Consider the following 6,066-nt stretch of genomic DNA (forward strand, 5'->3'; position numbering starts at 1 on the left):
AAAAATTTTCAATAAAATTGTAGCAAACAGAATTCAGCAACACATCAAAAAGCTCATATACCATGACCAAGTTGGGTTTACTCCTGGAATGCAAGGATTCATCAATAGATGTAAATCAATCAATGTGATACACCATTTTAACAAATTGAAAGATAAAAACCATATGATAATCTCAATAGATGCAGAAAAAGCCTTTGACAAAATTCAGCACCCACTTTATGATTAAAACTCTTCAAAAAATGGGCATAGAAGGGACCTACCTCAACATAGTAAAAGCCATATATGATAAGCCAACAGTAAACATTATTCTCAATGGTGAAAAACTGAAAGCATTCCCCCTAAGATCAGGAACAAGACAAAGGTGTCCACTTTCACCACTATTATTCAACATAGTTCTGGAAGTCCTAGCTTCAGCAATTAGAGAAGAAAAAGAAAGAAAAGGAATCCAGATTGGAAAAGAAGTAAAGCTCTCACTGTTTGCAGATGACAGGATACTGTACACAGGAAACCCTAAAGATAGTATAAGAAAATTACTAGAGCTAATCAGTGAATTTAACAAAGTTGCAAGATACAAAATCAATACACAGAAATCACTTGCATTTCTATATACTAACAATGAAAAATCAGAAAGAGAAATTAAGGAATCAATCCCATTCACCATTGCAACAAAAAGATTTAAATATCTAGGAATAAATCTGCCTAAGGAGACAAAAGAACTGTACACAGAAAATTATAAGGACACTAATGAAAGAAATCAAAGACAACATAAACAGATGGAGAAATATTCCATGTTCCTGGGTAGGAAGGATCAATATTAAGAAAATGACTATACTACCAAAAGCAGTCTACAGATTCAGTGCGATCCCTATCAAATTACCAATGGCATTTTTCATATAACTAGAACGAAAAGTTTCACAATTCATATGGAAACACAAAAGACCCCGAATATCCAAAGCAGTCTTCAGAAAGAATGGAACTGGAGGAATCAACCTTCCTGACTTCAGTTACACTACAAAACTACAATCATCAAGACAGTATAGTAGTGGCACAAAAACAGAAATATAGACCAATGAAACAAGATAGAAAGCCCATAAGTAAACCCATGCACCTATGGGTACCTTATTTTTGACAGAGGCAAGAATATACAATGGGGCAAAGACAACCTCTTCAATAAATGGTGCTGGGAAAACTGGACAGCTACATGTAAAATAATGAAATTAGAACACTTCCTAACATCATACACAAAGATAAACTCAAAATGGATTAAAGACCTAAATGTAAGACCAGAAACTATAAAACTCTTACAGGAAAACAGACAGAACACTTGGTGACATAAATTAAAGCAAGATCCTCTATGACCCACCTCCTAGAGTAACAGAAGTAAAAACAAAAGTAAACAATTGGAACTTGATTAAACTTAAAAGCTTTTTCACAGCAAAGGAAACTATAATCAAGGTAAAAAAACAACCCTCAGAATGTGAGAAAATAATAGCAAATGAAACAATTGACAAAGGATTAATTTCCAAAATATACAAGCAGCTCATACAACTCAATGCCAGAAAAACAAACAACCCAATAAAAAAGTGGGAAAAAGACCTAAACAGACATTTCTCCAAAGACATACAGATGGCTAATAAACACATGAAAAGATGCTCGACATCGCTCATTATTAGAGAAATGCAAATTAAAGCTACAATGAGATATCACCTCACACCGTTCAGAATGGCCGTCATCAAAAAGTCTACAAACAATAAATGTTGGAGAGGGTGTGAAGAAAAGGGAATGCTTTTGCATTGTTGGTGGGAATGTAAATTGATACAGCCACTATGGAAGATGGTATGGAGATTCCTTAAAAAACTAGGAATAAAACCACTGTATAACCCAGCAATCCCACTCCTAGGCATATACCCTGAGGAAATCAAAATTGAAAAAGACACATGTATCCCATTGTTCATTGTAGCACAATTTACAATAGCTAGAACTTGGAAGCAACCTAGATATCCATTGACAGATGAATGGATAAAGAAGCTGTGGTACATATACACAATGGAATATCACTCAGCCATAAAAAGGAACACATTTGAGTCAGTTCTGATGAGGTGGATGAACCTAGAACCTATTATACAGAGTGAAGTGAGTCAGAAAGAAAAAGATAAATATCATATTCTAACATATATATCGGAGAAGGCAATGGCAAGCCACTCCAGTACTCTTGCCTAGAAAATCCCATGGATGGAGGAGCCTGGTGGGCTGAAGTCCATGGGGTCGCTAAGGGTCGGATGCGACTGAGAGACTTCACTTTCACTTTTCACTTTCACACATTGGAGAAGGAAATGGCAACCCACTCCAGTGTTCTTGCCTGGAGAATCTCAGGGACGGGACAGCCTTGTGGGCTTCCGTCTATGGGGTCACACAGAGTCGGACACGACTGAAGTGACTTAGCAGCAGCAGCAGCAGCAACATATATATACAGAATCTAGAAGAATGGTACTGAAGACCTTATTTATAGGGCAGCAATGGAGAGAAACAGACATAGAGAACAGACTTAGGGACATGGGGAGAGGGGAGGAGAGGGTGAGATGTATGGAAAGAGTAACATGGAAACTTACATTACCATATGTAAAATAGACAGCCAACAGGAATCTGCTGTATGGCTCAGGAAACCCAAACAGGGGCTCTGCATCAAACTAGAGGAGGGGAATGGGGAGGGAAATGGGAGGGAAGTTCAAAAGGCAGGGGATATATGTATACCTATGACTGATTCATGTTGAGGTTTGACAGAAAGCAACAAAATTCTATAAAGCGATTATCCTTCAATTAAAAAAAAAAACAACTCACAACTTTCATGCTGTGCATTTTTTTAGTCAACAATTTATTAAATAGAATTCCAAACCCTTAGAAATGTTAGTTCTTACTGAAAACTAAGAAGTAAGCAATTGTGAACTGTTTGTTATATCAGTATTGTTTTCTCAAAGTTTCTAAGAGACCCAAACATCTTTAGTTTTTCTGTAATAAGACAAAAATAGGTGAACTTAGGCTTGTTTAACAATGAATGGTTCAGTATTCTATCTTATTTGGAAATAATCTCAACATTCTTTGAACTTCCATCATTTAACTTAACCTTGCAAAATTGTGAAGTCTCAAGTTACCAGAAAGATGAGGGGAAACTATTTTTAAGTCGACCTAATAGAAAGCATAATTATTCTTAAAAGTTCACCTAAAAATTCTTCTCATTTACATTTAACTTACTTATGAAAATTCCAACTTACAAAGTTATTTTTCTTGCTGAAAAACTTTGTAGTTATCTTTGGTACAGTGAAAGTATTATCACATTAATAATTCTAAAGACTTGCCCATATTAATTCAATCAAACTTAAACTAGTTTTCATTTACTATGAAAGTGAGAGAGGAGAGTGAAAAGGTTGGCCTGAAGCTCAACATTCAGAAAACAAAGATCATGGCATCTGGTCCCATCACTTCATGGGAAATAGATGGGGAAACAGTGGAAACAGTGTCAGACTTTATTTTTTTGGGCTCCAAAATCACTGCGGATGATGATTGCAGCCATGAAATTCAAAGACGCTCACTCCTTGGAAGGAAAGTTATGACCAACCTAGATAGTATACTAAAAAGCAGAGGCATTACTTTGCCAACAAGGTCCATCTAGTCAAGGCTATGGTTTTTTCCAGTGGTCATGTATGGATGTGAGAGTTGGACTGTGAAGAAAGCTGATTGCCGAAGAATTGATGCTTTTGAACTGTGGTGCTGGAAAAGACTCTGGAGAGTCCCTTGGACTGCAAGGAGATCCAACCAATCCATTCTAAAGGAGATCAATCCTGGGTGTTCATTGGAGGGACTGATGCTAAAGCTGAAACTCCAATATTTTGGCCACCTCATGCGACGACTTGACTCACTGGAAAAGACTCTGATGCTGGGAGGGATTGGGGGTGGGAGGAGAAGGGGACGACAGAGAATGAGATGGCTGGATGGCATCACCGACTTGATGGACATGAGTTTGAGTGAACTCCAGGAGTTGGTGATGGACAGGGAGGCCTGGCGTGCTGTGATTCACGGGGTCGCAAAGAGTCAGACACGACTGAGCTACTGAACGGAACTGAATCCTTGATCTTGGAAACTTGAAAAATATCTGGGATACTTTGTATTTGTGAGAATTTTATATAAGTGCTTATTATTTAAGCCAATTAAATAAACTTCCTTTAAAATTAATTTTGACAATACCATCTGAAGGTAGAAAAACACCACATTTATAATGAATGTATAGACATTCATACATATACACAGACAGAAATATTTTCATTTTAAAATTTTAGTCATGAATCAGGTATAATACTGGAGAAGGCAATGGCAAGCCACTCCAGTACTCTTGCCTAGAAAATCCCATGGATGGAGGAGCCTGGTGGGCTGAAGTCCATGGGGTCGCTAAGGGTCGGATGCGACTGAGAGACTTCACTTTCACTTTTCACTTTCACACATTGGAGAAGGAAATGGCAACCCACTCCAGTGTTCTTGCCTGGAGAATCCCAGGGACGGGGGAGCCTTGTGGGCTTCCGTCTATGGGGTCACACAGAGTCGGACACGACTGAAGTGACTTAGCAGCAGCACCAGCAGGTATAATACACAAGTTACTACTTCATTAAAAAAAAAAAACAACTGTTAGAATAATTCTATTGACTCAGATGTGGAGAAGGCTTTTTGTTTGCCCTTGACAAGCAATTTTAAGGAGGCTGTTTGGGAAAGAGTTCTATTTGCAGTTTGTGTTTAAGATGGTCTCTTTTCCTTATTTTTCAGTCTTAGGAATTGGAGATAGCCTGCATAAGAGCTCCCGAAGAGGTCACATGCCTTTTGAAATAAATGGGGAATGTTTGGGGATCAATGAAAAGGAATGGGTGGGATTTGAATGGTCTCTAAAGCTGCATTTCCAGTTTTGCAAAGATCTGTAAGAGATAACATAGTTGGATCCACCCTGTTCAATTACCTTTTACACCTGGTTTTCAAAGGGTGCTGGCATCACAGCAGGAGGCATGATGGCTGGCCTTTTGTGAGGGAGGGATCTCAGCATTAGAGAGGAAACTGATATAAAAAGAGCCCTGTAGAGACGGGGAGGGGCTGAGAGAAGCGCAGCAGGTGAACGCCATTAGGTGGAGACAGTAGAGAGAGAGGAACATTAGGGGAACGTTTTGTAGTTCCTTTGAGTTTAATCAGTCCCTGAGACAACTGAGAATTAGCCTTAGATAATTTGGAGTTAGAATCCTGGAGGGAAGCAATTTGGGAATTGCTAACTCACGTTGAGGCCTCAAAATGCCAACTGAAGTAAGTTTCCCATTCAGACTGCCTTGTCTTACATCCTTTTCCTAATTGACTGCCCAGATAGACTAATTTAGGAATTGACTGTCCAGGGTAGGCTGATTTCAGCCAATTTAACTGTAAATCATCCCAGGGAATCATGGTCCAGTGAGATAAATCCTTGCAGGGTGGAGGACCATAGTTGTGGTAGATAAAACCAGCCATAGTGCTAGAAAGAGGCCGCTGTAGCCTTACCTTAACACAAACGTCCCACTGTGCCAAGAGTAATCACTCACCAAGACAAAACAGGAAACAATTCCCAAGAACAGAAGCCAGGAACTAGAAAATAAACTAGAATCTCAGTCAAGGTGGGAGACTCAGGTAGATGCTCAGGCAGAGAGGAAGCGGACTGTTAGAAAGGGAAGTGACAGCAAGTTGGCTCATCAGTTACCGGGGAAACCAGTAGTGAGGCCCTGCTCCTCACTGCAATTTTGATAAGCTATTCTGGTGGAGATGTTCTGATCTAAAGATTAGAATAATCAGTAGCCTGGTTCTGGGGGCAAGTATGGGGAAAGGTCAGTCATGTGAGTAGGAGGCTAATGAAGCAGGTACCGGTTGAGTAGAGGCTAGACAGAGGGCAAGAGTACAGCCATCCATCTTGGGTGGCCTGATCACACGACTGTAAGTAAGAAAAGGGTTTATCTGGGGGTCTTAGGAACTGCAATTCAGGAAGCACAGATTTGAGTAGCAAGCAACTCAAAC

The 6,066-nt window shown here is 39.4% G+C and overlaps 1 pseudogene; it reads right to left on the bottom strand.

Moving 5' to 3' along the window:
• Positions 1–5,529, bottom strand: part of LOC129560005 (tRNA (guanine(6)-N(2))-methyltransferase THUMP3-like) — a 44,555-nt pseudogene extending 39,026 nt beyond the window's left edge.
• Between the last annotated feature and the right edge of the window lie 537 nt (positions 5,530–6,066).

Source organism: Moschus berezovskii, chromosome 16, assembly GCF_049115385.1.
Source record: "Moschus berezovskii isolate FMDL1 chromosome 16, NW_MosBer_1.0, whole genome shotgun sequence".
Taxonomy (NCBI): Eukaryota; Metazoa; Chordata; class Mammalia; order Artiodactyla; family Moschidae; genus Moschus; species Moschus berezovskii.